The sequence below is a fragment of the Piliocolobus tephrosceles genome, chromosome 4 (genome assembly GCF_002776525.5).
Source record: "Piliocolobus tephrosceles isolate RC106 chromosome 4, ASM277652v3, whole genome shotgun sequence".
Classification (NCBI taxonomy): domain Eukaryota; kingdom Metazoa; phylum Chordata; class Mammalia; order Primates; family Cercopithecidae; genus Piliocolobus; species Piliocolobus tephrosceles.
The window spans coordinates 30,395,705-30,413,020 of record NC_045437.1 but is presented as its reverse complement, the minus strand read 5'-3'; the positions used below and the strand labels follow the sequence as shown (position 1 = coordinate 30,413,020).

At 38.2% G+C, this 17,316-nt stretch overlaps 1 pseudogene; it reads right to left on the bottom strand.

Moving 5' to 3' along the window:
* Positions 1-14,808: 14,808 nt before the first annotated feature.
* Positions 14,809-15,411, bottom strand: LOC111545454 (annotated as a pseudogene).
* Positions 15,412-17,316: the final 1,905 nt, after the last annotated feature.

Here is a 17,316-nt window from a genome sequence, read left to right as displayed (position 1 = left end):
TGCAGAAAAATGGAGATGGATTTATGAAGCTGCAATTAGACCACATGGGTGGAAACAATCATAGATGTTGCTGGTAAAATATGGTAAATCCATGTCCCATTTGGAGACGCTTATCCACTATTCTTTGGAATGTGGAAAGCCATAGTAGACTAAAAATGAGAGTCATAACAGATTTGTGAACTTTGGAAGCTCTGTGGGTGTGGGCTGGAGGTAGAAGATTGGGGTCAGGAAGAGGATAGGGAATTTTTTGGGAGATTAGTATTGTACTAAAGCAGTTACATGGAAAATTGTGGTGGGGGGAAGCAGGGACATAAATTAGTGGGGAGGATAGACAGTTTTGAGTGATGTGATTTGGTGACTGATTAAATACAGGGTGCAGGGGAGGAGAGTGGTATATACCCCTGTGGTTTTCCTTGGGTAAATATTCATCTCTGATACTCTTTGAAAGAATTTCTTATGTAGCAGAGGCCCCTTCATGCATCCTTGAGCATAGCTACATAAAATAAATTGGATTAAATGGAACCTATTTTACAATTCAACCTCATATTTGTTGGTGTTAAAAAATGAATTTGACAGGGCACTTTCAACTAAGGACTGATGAGTCATAAATCATCAAGCAACAACCTTAGGACCTCAGCAAATTTCTCACCATTCTTCAGTACCTGCCAGAATCCAGGCTAACACCAAAAGCTTTTTAGGGTTAAAACAGATAGCAACCCCTTGTATACTATAAACACATAAATGCAACGGTATCTTTCAAAGTAATTGTATTGGGATCTTCAAGGGCAACAATCATTTTTTTTTCCTCTGAGGAGTAGCAGGCTTTTCCTGTGATTTCGCACATAGTAGAAGTTCAACAAATATTTAATGTGTGCATGCCAAAAGTTAGCTGGGCTTGGTCCTAAACCTGTTAATGTTATTTGAACTGGTTATGGTGGTTTTGCAAGTTAATTGCATTTTACTCATAAAATACAAAGATAGAATGGAAGGGAGTTGATCGTTTTGAAAAATGTTTTTGAAATATTTGGTAGAGGTGAGTTACTAACAATTGCTGTTCAAATAGATGTATAAATAAATATTAAAATCTGGAACATTTACTTTAAAAACCTGTACTTTGTTAGTGTGTTCTTTCTCCACTTTAAAGAAAACAAAACTAGACATCATAGATGGTACACTCTGAAAGACAACAGGGAAATCCCATCAGTTGTAATAAATACATTCAATATTGCTTTGGGCTGACATCAAAATAATAGCAAAAATATACCTTTATTTGCTTTTAAGTTAAATAAATGCTTACGGAAAATATGCATCTAAAACTTCCCTGTGCTAACCAATTTCATTTTTGCATAATTTATCAAATACTAGTTTCAGTAAGTTGGATAAGATGTCAATACTGTTTTTTTTTTTTCTTGAAAGCAGCATATATTAGAGGAGTCTGTGTCAGCATTTAAACAGAGGCATGGACATTCCTGTCTCCTTAACAACCTGTTCAAACACACCATTGGGTTCTAGCCTTTTACATCCTGGTGCTGGATAGAGACATTAATTTTCTCATAAGGTCATTTCATTGCATGTTTACAGTTGTCTTCACATGATAAGCCATTCCTATCAGAGAAACAAAACATTAGGAAGGCATTTTTGAAGACATCTTAGAATATCAACAAAGCCATAATTTGAAACAGTCATCAACTAGGTTCACATCATTGTTTCATAATGTTACACACTGATGAACAAATACATTCCACTGAACAGAATATTTCTCATTTTGTTTTTGAGAAATGATCAGAACCAGAAATAAATATTTTTGCAGGACTGATTTGGCATTTAAATAGGAGGTTGCATGCCAAGAAAAGGCTCCTTGGATATGTAAGGAATACTCTCTCTATTATGAGCTGTGGGGAATTCTTTTCACAGCTGTGTCAGATAGCTTTTAGGGTAACTCCATGGACATACCCTGTATTATTCTCTCCTCTTGAATGTGGATGGGATTTATGACTTGGTTTTAACTAACAGAATATGGCAAAGATGATGGGATGTTATTCCCATAATTAGGTTAGTTTGTCTGTCTACCTACCTACGTACATATACGGCTCTGTCTTGTTAGCATGCACTTGAGAGACTCTTCCAATAACCTCAAAGAAACAAGCTGCTATGATATAAATTGCCCATGAAGAGCATCACATAACAGGAAAATATGGGTGGTCTCTAAAAACTGAGGGCCTCAGTTCTATACCTGCATGGAGCTGAATTCTGAATTCTGCCAACAATCCTACACAGTTAGAAGAGGAACCTGAGTTCAAGATGAGAATGCGGGTGGCTGACACCTTGATTGCAGCCTTGAACAGAGGAACTAGTGAGTTGTGCCCAGATTTCTGAGCCACAGAGATTATGAGATGATAAATCTGTGTTTTAAATTGCAGAGTTTGTAGTACTTTGTTACACAACAATAGAAAACAAATACAGTAGGATCAGTGGGCCTTTTCTTTTGGTTTTATTTCTGTCTTCCTCTTTCCTGATGCTACTTCTCCTACTAGCACTTAACATTAGTTTTATTTTCACCGGAACTGTTTGGAGATCCAGATAACTATACCCCAGCAAGTCCCCTCAACCCACGACCCCATAGTAAACCAGAGTGATACTTTTTATTTGCCTATGCAATCTTACACTCTATCCCCCAGAAAGTAGGAGGCATAACTCAAATTTTGTGAATGTGTTAAATGTAAAAGTTTCTTCCAATAGGTATTTCTAAAGTACCTGTTAATATATTGTTCCCATTTTCTCTGTATTTATCTGTGAAAGATGTTTCTGAGTGTCTTCTGTTTCTGGTAAATCTTCCTCCCTAATTTACTAAAATTGATTTAGACATACATATTTTATTTATTTTTGAAGAATAAAGGAAATCAAATTTGTAGGAAAATCAAAATATGTGTTCTCACTGGATTTATTAGATCAAGAGAAGAAGCTTTGTAGATGTTTTAGAAAAACAGAATCATGAGTCATCACATTCTGTTGATTCCTTTGGAAATATATCCAGTACACTCCTGCTTCTTTTACTTCCTCCCCCTTATCTTTTTCTCCTTCCACTTTTTTCCCTCTCCCCAGTCCACCATAGTTCATTCCTTCTACCAGCGTTAGCTGGCAGATCCATCCTGTGCATAGTGACATAGAGCGTTTTCTTATGGAAATACAATCCACAAAGTGAAAGTTTTCTTTGATTGTTCATACCTGCATGTGTGTTTTCCACCTCCTCAGGAAGTTTTGGAAACTTCAGAGGCAGAGGAGGGCAAAAGACCAATTTTACCTAAAAGTTCTGTTGACCACAGCACAGTCACTCTTGAGTCTGTCTGTAGGGTTACCACTGATCTTGTGGAAGGTCTTCAGATGGAGTAAATAGATAATATTCTTGTCCTTAATGCCCACAGTTCTTTTCAAACATACAAGCTGAGTTTCTGACGTTATTTTATGTTTTTATAGTTGCTCTGGAAAAGCAACACAATACTGATTGCTAATTGGATTCTGAATAAAGCATATTTGTATGTACGTGAATTGGCCCACATGGTCACCTTTAACATTAACGGGAGTGTAAAAGATTGACTTCGTGTCGTGTGCTGAAAGGTTTTCATTTTCCAGATGCTTCAGAAAGTGAAGGAGAGCACTTATGTCATTTTCATGCCAACCAAAAGTAAAATGTTTTTTACTTAATGATGAGAAATATTTCCCAGCTCTACCCACGTGGAGGGGAGTGAAAAATGGCTCATCCACTTTCAATCAAGTTATCTGCATGTCAATAATGAAAGCAGATCTTTTAAACAACAATAACAAAAAGTAGAATAATGTTTTGATTTATATGTTGAAGATCCATCAGAAATTATCTCTTTGGACAAACAGAGAAAGTAAAGGAAAGGAAAATATTTAAAATAAGATATAGAGGGAGATTCTTCAGCCTGTCTCAAGGAAGAGCAAGCGTTGCAGGAAGATACGCATTAATCAAGTAATTAACCTTTCAATGGTGTTATTTATTTTGGAGAGCAATTTTGCCACCCCAAGAATTATGGCCAGACATTTATTTTACCAGATTAAAAAAAGTAATGTATGTTAACTCTTTAATGGTTTAAAGAGTGCATGTCATCTAAGTGGCTGACAGATTGCTGTGTAACTAGAGCCGAGGAACCAGCGTGCAGGAATAGGCTGTCACTCAAGCAGATGTCATCTTTGCAGAAGCTCAGAACACGTCTTTTTATTATTGAAGAGCATTGTCATGTTGGCAGATTCAGGGACAGAGTCTGAAATAAAAAATCTTCATGCAAGGAGAAGTATGTCATTCCCCAGATCTGCTTAATGCTTTTTCTCCCAAGACTGAAGGCCTTCTAGGTCATTGCTGGTCATTAGACTCAATTAAAAATTAGGAACAGAAAATTGATCTTCTCCTACCTCCAAATGCATCTGCATTAGGTGGCACATGGATGTTAAACTTGTTAATAATTCAAAACTTGGCGTAGGCATATTTTCTTGAAACTGAACAGTTTGGAGGAAAAGAACATATCTAGGTTACCCCAGAGGAGAAAACAAATTACCTTTTGCCTTTCTGACATCTTATTCTCCTTCAGTGCACCTGGCCAATCTCCACCTGGCAGTGCTCTCAATCACCCAGATGGAAAGGGAGTTGAGGTGGCCCCTCCAAAAACTGATGAAGTTCAGCCTTACCACTGGTCTAATAGAATGTGCTCTATAGTGGAACAGACTACATTATATGCATCTGTCTTTCAGGGACCAATAGGCTGAATATATTCTTTTTTTTTTGCACCATAAAGCAAAGAAATATTTTTCTGACTGTTTCCACATTTACTTATCCATGATATTATCAGTAGATTGCTTTTATCATTATGCTTAGTTCCATGAATAATACTTTAGTGCTGTAGTTTGCTTAATACAGCATTTATCTAGGATTTTCTATCTTCTAGTATATGTAGACTAGAAATAACACTTAAAATAATATGAGTATTTATTTTACTTTCAAGATGTTCAGATAATATGGGAGAGCAATATGATGGATGGTGTCATGTATATGTACAAAATGATAAAGTAAAGCAGTTAGCTTTTCTGCATACAAATCTTGCCAATTGAGTATTAAAACTTGTTTAGAACTGCTGATTCAAATTCATCAAGGAAATGAATAGAATATTTGAAGACCTGAAAATATCTCTATTTCTGTTCCCGCCCACTGACCAGAGAGAGCTGTATAACGCAAAATTCGAAGAGATTCAGTTACTAAACAGAAGTCTCTAGAAAATAACCATAAGAGTTCTCATTTACATCACAGTTCTTGTGCAAGTTAAGAAGGAAGGATCACAAAGTTAAGAGTCTATTTCTATTTGAATAATTTCAATACATTACCAGAGCTAATTTTCTGTAATGTCCCTAAGACTGTAAGCGGAGACTTTATACTCCCTAGTCTCTTGTGATCAAAAAAACTTCCAAATCAGACTTGCAAATCGCCTTCTCGTCACATCAGTAGAGCTGCCAGATAAGAAAGTCTTGTAAGAAAGGGAACAACCAGAGTGCATTCATTAGTGTCATTGTACTCTAATTGAAGAAGTGACTTCTTTTGTATCCTAAGATGGAAAATCAGTAAGCTTGTGACTGGACTCCTTACATGTAGCTCCTGGCTGAATGGTAGAACAGTACTTGCACATTCAAGAATGCCTATGATGACAGAAAATACTATAAAATATAGAATCTACTCTTCCTTTTTTTTTTTTTTTTTTTTTTGAGACAGAGTCTCGCTCTGTCGCCCAGGCTGGAGTGCAGTGGCCAGATCTCAGCTCACTGCAAGCTCCGCCTCCCGGGTTTACGCCATTCTCCTGCCTCAGCCTCCCGAATAGCTGGGACTACAGGCGCCCGCCACTTCGCCCGGCTAGGTTTTTGTATTTTTTAGTAGAGACGGGGTTTCACCATGTTAGCCAGGATGGTCTGGATTTCCTGACCTCGTGATTCTCCCGTCTCAGCCTCCCAAAGTGCTGGGATTACAGGCTTGAGCCACCGCGCCCGGCCTAGATTCTACTCTTTCAAATTTACTTTAAGATCATGATTGCACTTGAGATACCATGTATTGCCTGTTGCTTTATAAATTGTTGAAAAAAATCCTCTCAAAAGGGCGTTTTTCCATTACTCAGCTTACTATTTTACATTTAGTATCTTTAGTTGTGAAGACATGATAGGTCATTAATATGTTCTTTATGGATCTTTAATATGCCAAACTATCTTGGTTTCTGTGGGAACAGCTGTTCTAGCACCATGCTTATTCCAGTAGTAGCAGTTATACCCCCCCAACCCCCCCGACCTCTTTAAGCAGAAGAAGGTGCTACTTCTATAGCCTCATCAGGATCTAAATAAGCACTATTGGCCTCAAGCCAGGGATGCATTTTGAAGGAAATGAAGACAGATCCCAAGGGCATATATTTATCAGATCTATACTTGGTTTTATTACATAGGTTGAAATGTGAAAATTAGACTATTTTATTAGAATTTTATATTTATATATTTTTGAGCTTCAATTTTCTTACCCGGAGATTAGGATTAATAATTCCTACTTGACCATAGTGTCTTGGGGCTAGAATGGGATGATGTTTGTGGATATGTAGTGCAAACTGCATGAAGTGATGTAGAAGTGGAAGTTATTTTTATGGGAAATAATTGTTTCATATCTACTGCTGCTTATGTAATGAAGTGTATCTTGCTAGCTACTGAGTTCCTCATATATGGAGAAACTAAAGCAGAATTTGTCAGGGTTACTCTATAATGACACATCCAGGGGAAGGGACGATTAGCAAGATGATTACATGGTATCTACCAACCATAGACTTCTATGACCCTTTGATTTCATTTACAATTACATTTAATTGTAAAGCGTTTTTGGAGGGAGTGCTGATGGGCTTGCAAATATGCATATCAAGGGATATATATCAAAACAATGTTTAAAAATTTATACAGGTGTGGTAAAGATATTTGATTTGTGTATTATTAAGAGATGACAGGAACTCATTCAAGGTCACATTTGGTTCATGCACTCAAGTCTTTTAAAAATTGTTACCTATTCAGGGAGACCTGAGGACCTTCAAAATAATTCTGCCAATCTCCAAGGCAAAATGAAAAGTCTAGCAGCTCTTCTTACCGTGTTATTTTCTTCATAAAGAATAGATTCATTAGATGTCCCAAAAAAGGCACAAATGAATATTCATTTAGACTGGAATGAATGCTGGAGACACTAACTCTAGTTTTTACTGTTAGTTTAATAAAATATTTCCCACGGTTTGGATATGTTTCAGTTTATTCAATGTTAAGGCCCCCTTGCCCTGTTTTTTTTTTTTTCTGTCGTTGGCAATATCCATCAGATAATGACCTGACAACCTAACCTATCTTACTATGCAGAATAATCAAAGTAGGTGAATACCAGCCTCTAGGAGAATTGTATCTCCTGCTTCTCAGTTTAATGGATGTGTGTCATAGGAATTCCCTGCAAAATTGTGCCTAGGGGCTTTAGGATCCAAGTCAAAGGGATTCATAAAATGAATGTGTTATAAATCTAGCTGTGGAAGATTGATGTTAAGGCTCCTTAAATGCTTGCTAAGTCTATTCACAAAAGGAGTTGGTACAGTTATCTCCTTTTTAGTAGCCTGTCATTTTAGTGCTCTTTAAAGAAATCATTAAAGATATTTGAAGTTGTCAGAATCAGAGGGTTCATGTTTTGGAGAAATTCCAGAAAAGAAACTCCTTACACAGAGACACTCTCAAGACAATTTAGGTATAGCAAAATCTATCTGGTAAAACAGACTAATAGAAGGCTTTTCAAATCACAAATACAATGAAGTCAGTTTTACTTGTTCATTCATTTATGTATATATTTATAGAGTCTTTTACACGTCAGATATAATTCTAGGTGCTTCTCAAGAAGGAAGAAAACATACAGTGCCTGCTTTCATGAAGCTTACAGTATGATCAACTTTTAATCTGTGGAAAAATATAATTATGCTATAAGTTGTCTGGTATCATTGGCAGCATGGGCATGTTGCCCTTTGATGCATACTTTTAAATGCAGTGCCTAAAGTGCAGACTGGTAGATCTTTGAAAAAAGTTACTAACGTTGACAGCAAATACAGATACTGAGAGAACTGCAAAACAAGTCATGTAGCTTTATCCAGAGAGAATACAAGAAGTTCATAGGTACTCTGACACTACAGGAGTTCAGCTCATTGCAAAGAGTCATACCTTAAGATTAGTGTTACACTGATTTGCTGATCACACACACACACACACACACACACACACACACACACACACACACACATTTCATTGCAACTCAGTAGAGTGGAACTGTATATTGTCAGAATCCAGACCTTGTGGAAACTACGGGGTATTGATGTTGGTGCCCCTTCACGTTCACTTCCAGAGTCCTAGGCCACCTGTTGTTGTCTGTCTCTTTAGGCTCCAAAATTGTGCTTGGGCAAATTAAATGGATAATTGATGCTTTTAGGCTTTTACGAGAAGGGCATATCTTCACCTTTAAATTCCCATGTTTAAAAGCTTGAATTCCACCATTAGGCTACTGTCTAAACTCTCAAGTGTCATCAGCAAATCACATGAACATTTACTCATTGAAATTGTCCTAATGAAAAGACTTAGAACTAAGCCTTGCAGAGAAAGAAAACAAAGATGCATTAGAGAGTTCCATACTTATGAGATTCTTATACTCCACCTTGAGAAAAGAGTGACTATCAGGTTAAATGCTGATAAAAGATTGCAATAGCATTTTATGATTATAGATGCTTTTACACGGGATAGTGCTGATGAATTGCCAAATGAATTGCATAGCCAGGCCTTTGGCCTATTTTATTGGGCACAGGAGGCTGAATTCTATTATTCTTGTTGCTCAAGAGGGCTCGTCTTCATGAGTTAAAATAGCTGAGCTTCCTCTACACCCGTTAAGAATTTGGTTTCCAGCTAACAGAGCTTAAAGAAGGAAGAGCATTTTAATTATTTTCTCCATTTCTTCTTTACTCCCCGCCTCTGTACAAAGCAAACATGCTTCTTTGGTGAAAGCTCTTTTCCACAGTTTGACAATTCATCACCCATCTCTGAGTGTCTCTCTTACTTGTTGGTTTTAAGCTCAGTGTTCAGACATTTATCTTCACAGAGGTGAACAGAGGGAACATCTTTAAATATGGCATCGATACGATGTGTCCTGGCCCAGATGCAAGCCTCTTAAGTCAGTTTCCCTCAATCTTGTTACTACACATTAGCTCTGAACAGGATTATCTCCCAGTCTGCCAGTCAAGATGTTCAGGGGGGAAAAAAAGGGAAAGCAAAGAGCTTTTGTGCTCATCAGTCTGCCTTGGGATTGGTGGGATGAAAATTTGTTCAGACCTTACTTTATTCATGTGGCTATGAATTGCAGTTACTGCTGCAGGAAACAAAAAAGAAAACTGATCGGAAACACACACACTCCTTCGTTATATACGTGGATTTCCAGAAAATTACACAGAAATGTTATCTGCATACGTAATTTATAGCATAGTTTAATCAATACTTAAAGAAATTTAGCAGTTGAGTCCTAATAAGTGATTATTTAGATTGGATTGGTTGGGAGCTAATGAAATAATTAGCACCATTTCGATGTGATTAATTTATAGCTGTATATTAAGTGCTCAATTAGTTTAAGAAATCTGAGTTCCCCAAGTGCTGGCTGAAGAAGGCAAATGTCTCAGCAGTGGTAAAGCTGATTGAGTTGAAGTTTTCCAAGTCTTTGAAATCAGCTGTTGCCATATCAGCACCTCAACATATTGAGCTCAGGGCATGGCTTCAGGAGGCAGCGCTAAAAGTAGAAGCTGGTAGACCCAGGGGATTCAGCAGCTGAGGAAAACCTTTTTATGATATAAGTCATCAATACCCCATAGACAAACATAAAAGGCAAAATGTTTAGGAGCTGTATTAGGCCATTCTTGCATGGCTACTAGGAAATGTCTGAGACTGGGTAATTTAAAACGAAAGGAGATTTGTTTGGCTCATGATTCTGCAGGCTTTATAGGAAGCATGGTGATGGCATTTGCTTGGCTTCCTGTGGGGGGTGGTGCTCAGGAAGTTTACAGTCATGGTAGAAGATGAAGGGGAGTAGGTGTCTCACTTGGCAGGAGTAGGAGAAAGTGGGGAAGGAGGTGCCACGCTTTTAAATGACCAGATCTCATGAGAACTCACTATCATGAAGATAGTATTAAGCCATGAGGGATCCACCCCCATGATCCAAACCCTCTCACCAGGCCCCACCTCTAGCATTGGGGATTACAATTCAACATGAGATTTGTGTAGGGACAAATATCCAAACTACATTGGGAACTTTTGAGTTATAGGTTATGGTGGTAAAATGTCACTGCCATCTCTAAAACCCTTCAAGCTTGTATACACAACTGAAGGAAAAACATCTTTCATGATCATAGGATGCTCCCTTATCCTTAATGTATCTGATGATTTTGTTTTCCTCTTTGTTGAATAGACTTTGTGACCATTATAACTCTGCTTCTTTATATTTTATTTTTGAAAGTATTCAAATACAGTTTTAAGCTTATCCAATTATATGTATTTCAAAAATTTACAAGTTTGACATTTTTAGATTATAATCTCCTCAAGAACAAGAACATATTTTCAACTCAGCTGTGTAAAGTATGTGCAAAAACCTGTGAAAGGTCTTGAGATTTTGATGAGACTGATGCAGTTTCATAGATGTTGGAAGAATGCAGGAGACTCTTGGGTCAGAGGCAAAAGACTTTATTATTCATAGTAATAGTAGTATCCAAAATTATAGATCTTCTGGCATCTGTCCCCCAAGCCCCAATTCCTATAGGGCAATACAAAGAGGGCCAGGTGACATCAGCACATACAGTGGGTTGCTTTGCTGGAGGGGAACCCTAAGCTTAGGAAACCCAAATCTATTATAACGGGTAATAAGGATGTATGCCTTTTTTGTTCTAGAGGGAGACATTATTTCTGTCTTCTAAGACTCTTCATTCCACAAACATTGTTGAAAAAATTTGTCAGGAAGAAAGGCAGTTGGTGTCTCTGCTTGCAAGATGTGCAGAAATATGGGAGATCCATGAAGAATTTTCTCCCAACAGTACCCAGCAAAATGTCTGTGGAGGAACTGAGACTGATTGTTACAAAGAAGCAAAGACAGAGGTTAACCTGATCTCGGTCTTCAAGCAACAAAGTGGAAAGAGTTTCATCTATGCTCCTTGGGCCCCTTATTAGGTAAAACAAGGAAAGTAAATGAAATCAGATTTTGAATCACTTGTTATTTACTTATTTGAGTTATAAACTAAAATACTGTTATTATGTGATATGGTTTGGTTCTGTGTCCCCACCCAAATCTCATCTCCAATTGAAATCTCCACATGTTGAGGGAGGGACCTGGTGGGAGGTGATGGATCATGGGGGCAGTTTCCACCATGCTGTTCTTGTGATAGTGAGTGAGTTCTCACAAGATCTGATGGTTTAAAAGTGTTTGGCAGTTCCTCCCTGGCTGTCTCTCCTGCCGCCTTGTAAAGAAGGTGCGTGCATCCCCTTTGCATTCCACCATGATTGTCAGTTTCCAGATACCTGCCCGGCCATGCAGAACTATGAGTCAATTAGACCTCTTCTGTTTATAGATTACCCAGTCCCAGGCAATTCTTTATAGCAGTGTGAAAACAGACTAATACATTATGGAAAATCCAATTAATGTAAAAGTGAAAGCCCTGCTTCCATTACCTCATCCCACTTCCATAGGGGTAACTACCATTAACATTTTGGTAAGAGAAAAGTACTTCTAGTGATTAAGGCTGTACAGTGGTATCATTGACTTCTGGGAATTATTTTCCTACCATAGACAGGATGAACCACTACTCATCAGGCATATTATAGTAGACAAGATGCTCTTTAGACAAATGCTCTTCCATTTAAATTCCGTAGCTCTGGAAATAATTAACCTGTTGTGCCTTTACTGAGTATATAATTTACTTCCATTGTTTATTGTAAGGAATTACTCTTATTTATTACTCTTATTTATTTTTCCTTACAATAAACAATGGAAGTAAATATCTGTCTATCAGCTTGGCTTTTAGCAAGCAATCATTATTTCTAGTGGTGGTGAAACATCTGGTCAACAGGTCTACAAGATTTCAATATCCTCTACTCATTAACTTTCTTCTATTGGGTTCGAGTCTACTTATCTAATGGTAAAGAGAAATTAGGAGTCTTTTTCAGTTTGTGCTAGCCAGTATTCCACATATCCACTTTTGTTAATGTTCCATGCTTGGCAAAGATTGGTGGCTTGTGTTCTGAAACAGAGGCCATTATCATATTCTTTTCTCTGAAAGGAGACTCTGTATTGATTCTTTTTATATGACAATTTTTTCAGGGAAGAGAATAGGAGATTTAGAATATAAACTATAGTTGCTCATCAGGGTAAGGAATGCCAGAGAAGCAAAATAGGAATGAATTTGTTAAATATCAGTTTTCCAAAATTATGTTAAAAGTTAAAACTACGAAAATTAGTTAAAACTATGGAATTTTATGGCAAAATCAACATGATCGTTAAGTGAAAATTACTGTAAGAAGAAGGCCCATTTTATTTTGAAGAATGGTACATTTCCCCAACACTTGGAATCACTGTGGAGAGGTGGGACTATGAGGGATGGGTTTGGTGGCTGAGATTTGCAGGGAGTGGAGGGAGAGGTGCTAACAGAGCTGGGGACTGATTCTGATGCATGGATCACACATTTGTTGAATGGTTTGGGAGAACGAGTGCGAATGGTGGAGTTATTCTACTGTCTGTGGGTTTCACCTTCTTCCTACTGATGAATGAAAAACTAAAAGAGTTTGATATGCTCTGCTATTGGTTTAGTAAAGCTTTGGTTTCTAGCAGTGATATGATTTGGATCTGTGTCCTCACCCAAATCTCATGTTGAAATGTAATCCCCAGTGCAGGAGGTGGGCTCTGGTGGGAGGTGATTTGATCATGGGACGGTTTCTCATGGTTCAACACCATCCCTCTTAGTGCTATTGTTGTAATAGTGAGTTCTGGTGTGATCTGGTTGTTTAAAAATGTGTAGTGCCTTCTCCCTCTCTTTCTTCCTCTTGTTTTGTCCATGTAAGATGTTCTTGCTCCCTCTTCACCTTTTGCCATGATTGTAAGTTTTCTGAGGCCTCCTCAGAAGTTGAACAGGTGCCAGCATCATGCTTCCTGTACAGCCTGAAGAACTGTGAGCCAATACACTTCTTTTCTTTAAATAACCCAGTCTCAGCTATTTCTTTATAGCACTGTAAGAACAGACTAATACAACAGTATCCCAGTCTGCAAAACAGAATATACTTGATACTAGAACAGTACCAAATCTTAAGTGAATGTGACAATTCAGGAGGCAAGGCTCTAGGGCTCTTCTTATGAGACTATTTCAAATTTGATCCTGAAAATGCTGTTTTGGTGCTTTGGCTATTTTGATTAGATTCGGAAAGAAGGCTATACTTATAATATGAATATGATTATTCTGAATATGAATTGAATATGAACTTAGTGGCTGCAACTCCAGGACTTTCTGTGAAGTAAGATGGATGAAACTATCTTTTTTTTTTTTTTTTAAAATAGGGTCTCACTCTGTCACTCAGGCTGGAGTGCAATGGCATGATCATGGCCCACTGTAGCCTCGACCTCTCAGGCTCAGGTCATCTTCGCACCTCAGCCTCCCAAGTAGCTGACAGGTGTGTGCCACCATGCCTGGCTAATTTTTTGCAGAGACAGCATTTAGCCATGTTGCACAGGCTAGTCTTGAACTCCTGGGTTCAAGTGATCTGCCTGCCTCGATCTCCCAAAATGCTGGGATTACAGTTGTAAGCCACCATGCCTGACCTAGAGCTATTTTAGATACACTGTCCTGTATGTCGTAGAGTGAGCCACTTGAACCTCCCAATTTGTTTAATCACTAAATCTGAGATCTTTGTGTTCTCTCTCTGCATAATATGCATATATACATAATATATGCATATTGTATGTGTACATATATATAATTGTTTCTTTTCTTTCCACTATTTTTTCCTGATACCCTGAGATAAAAAACACATCGCCAACATATGCATTCAGGATTTACCCACTGAGCATATATTAACACATAATTCAGAAAAGCAGATGCAGACAATGTGAGTCCCCTTTAAGTCCACTCTTTGCTTTGTTTAAGCTCCCCTTATCCTGTGTTGTGAACTCTGTACATGAATCGGTGTTTGTTTTCTTGGCTGCTTTACTAGCGGAATTCGACTTTCAGTGTGTTTACATCAGTGCCCAGTATCCTGGTGAGCTCTGTTTTCCTCAACTCTTCCCTATAATATAACCAAGGAAACAAACAAAACCCGTCTAAGGCTTGATAACTTAAATAATTAATTCAAAGAGGGAAGTGGTTTTGACAACACAAAAGTTAAACAAGATATAAGAAAATCACATTTATCTTAAAAGTCCAATACCTGTCCAGATCTTTTAAGTTCTGATTAATATCCTAAAATCTGTAGGAAGTCTTGTTCAAGTTTAATTTGGAGCAGAATTGTGCTAAGTTCAGGTTTTTAAAAGGCATTATGGGTGATTTCTTTTTATTTTTATTCATGTGATAAAATGACATGTATATTCCTGTTCAGAATATGCATGCATGACTTTTTTTTTTTTTTGCAGATAAAGGCTTGTTTTATTTTAATGACTGATCTATGTAATCATGGAGACCTGTATGTACAAAGGGGTAGCTTTTATTTCTTGGTCTCTTTCTGCTTGGACAGAGTCTTGATTTTCTCCCCTTTCTTGGCCTGGAGGCGCTCTTCACCGCGCTTTCATGCTTCCTTGGTCTTAGACCTGCGGGCCTCAGCCTGGTCAGCCAGGAGCTTTTTGCAGGCCTTGCCTGCCTTCAGCTTGTGGATGTATTCCATGAGAATCTGCTTGTTTTTGAACACATTCCCCTTCATCTTCAGGTACAGGCTGTGATACATGTGGCAATCAATCTTCTTAGATTCATGGTACTTTCTGAGCAGCCAGTGCAGAATCCTCATTCTTATCCAAGTGACCTGCCCTGGCATTTGGGCATTGGCCCTATGCTTTTGCTTTCCTATGCACATGTGCTTTCCCTTCTGGTGGGCCAAGGTGTTTTTCCAGAATCGAGCCCGGGAATGGACAGTCACAGGCTTCCAACTGATCAGCCCATCTTTGATCAGCTTCCAGATCTACCGATGGGAGTTGGCATTGTCAATTTCATTGGTCTCACTGGGGTCCAACCAGACCTTCTTCTTGCCATAGTGGTGGATGCTAGAGGCAAGCCTCTTCTGAAGCCTGAGCATACTTATGGCTGTGGCCACAGCAGCTAAAGGAATGAGGAAAGAGCTCCGTATGCATGACTTTCTATAGCCCCCATTAACTGGAAATTAGTTATCATTTTGGAATGTTTACCTCTCAGTAGCTTGTCACAAGGGTGCAGTGAGTCAAATATGATGGGCATAAAATTACACTCTGGTTTTCTTAGTTGATTTCAGTCACAGAAGGCTGAGGAATTGATCTGTCCACACAAACAGAACTAAGTGCAGTGGTCACCATTTTTTTCTGGGTGGTTCTAACTCTCACCATTCTCACAGAGGCTTGGCCAGTCTCCTTTCTATCTCCTGGGCTGACATTTGCTTTCATCCAGCCTGCTGTGCTTCACATTCATATAGACATGTCCCATTATGTTAGAGATTTAGAGCCTGTGGTGCCTTGCACTGGTTAATATCATTCTGTGATATTTATTGAGCACTCATAACATGCTAGGTGCTGTAACACTGCCTGTATGATAGAGTCCGCTGTGAGCACAGCACAACACAGCAGGTTGACACACTGTGTATTTTTCCTAGCTTTAATTTCTTAGGCCGAGATGGAATTATTGTCCCATTTTTCTTCTCCATGAGGAGCATTTAACTTCATTCTATATTGTGTTCCCTGCATGCCTACTGACAATCTGAAGATAATATCACTTGGTGCTTGAAGCTAGAAATCCTTATTTGTTCTGATATCACATAATTTATGTTTGCAATTTCAGGCAGGTACAAATTTCTCAGAGTGTATGGTGTTTCTTGTAAGAACATTCAACAAATTTATCTCAGCTTCTTTGAAACTAGAATTTAAAAACTCAAATATCTATATTCGGCTCAATAACAACAGACAGTAATGACACCTCTAAGTAGCTAATGCAGGCGTGTAATTTGCTCATAGCCCTGATTTAACTTTATTTACAGATTAAAATTGAATTGCAGTTGATTTATTGATATAATAGGCAGAAAGTGATTATCAAGCATCCATCACTGATAGAGGAAAAACCAATCAAATTATGTTTCAAGGTTTGCTTTAACCTAAACTAACTCATCACCTTCTAAAACTCAGAGGATTTGAGTCATATTCTCCCACTAAAGTCAATGAGCCACAACTCCCACTAAACTCATATCTGCTCCTTTAAAGGCATTCAAGAGTTATACTAATTTGCACGACTACCAAGTTGTTATAAAAGGAAATGGCAATCGGCTGGAGATTTAGTGTCTGTACTTTTTCCCCATGTATGTAGCCATGGTAATATTCTTTAATGTTTATTGTAAATCCATAAATGTATGCAACTCAGCTGGAAAGGTGTGGAGTAAGGGTGCTGGTGCTTTCACTAGTGACAAGCTGATTAGCAAATGTGTCCCTTTGGAGGCAGAACTGGTATCTGTCTGTGTTCCAGAAAACAATGAAATATCTTGATTAGAAGCAGGCGATGATGCTGTCTTTTGTCTTAGACATTCATAACTCTACTCTTCAGAAGGAGAAAAAGTGTGAGGTGGGAGAGAATGTTGCAGAACAACATCAGACATGTCACCCTGTGCCAGGGGTTGAGCACGGTTCCCGGGGGGCTGTGTTGTAAGAGTGGCCCGGTATGGATTTCCCTCCATTCTTATCACTGAACACTGGCAAGATAAAGTTAAGAAATCCAGTGCTGCACTATTTCAGAGGCTCGCCAATGTCCTATGACAGCAGCACTCATTCTCATTACCTGGGGGCATTCTTAACTTGGAAGTTCTATGTTTATGCACTTGCAAATTATATACCCAGAGATATACTTTTTTAAAAAGCTATCATTCTATGAAATACGATGTGAAACTTTTAAATATAATCTTTACATTCATCCTCATTTATGTTGCTGCTAGTTATTTCATATATCTATGAGAGAAAATCTTGCTGTTGTCAGTAATTGCTATTTTAAT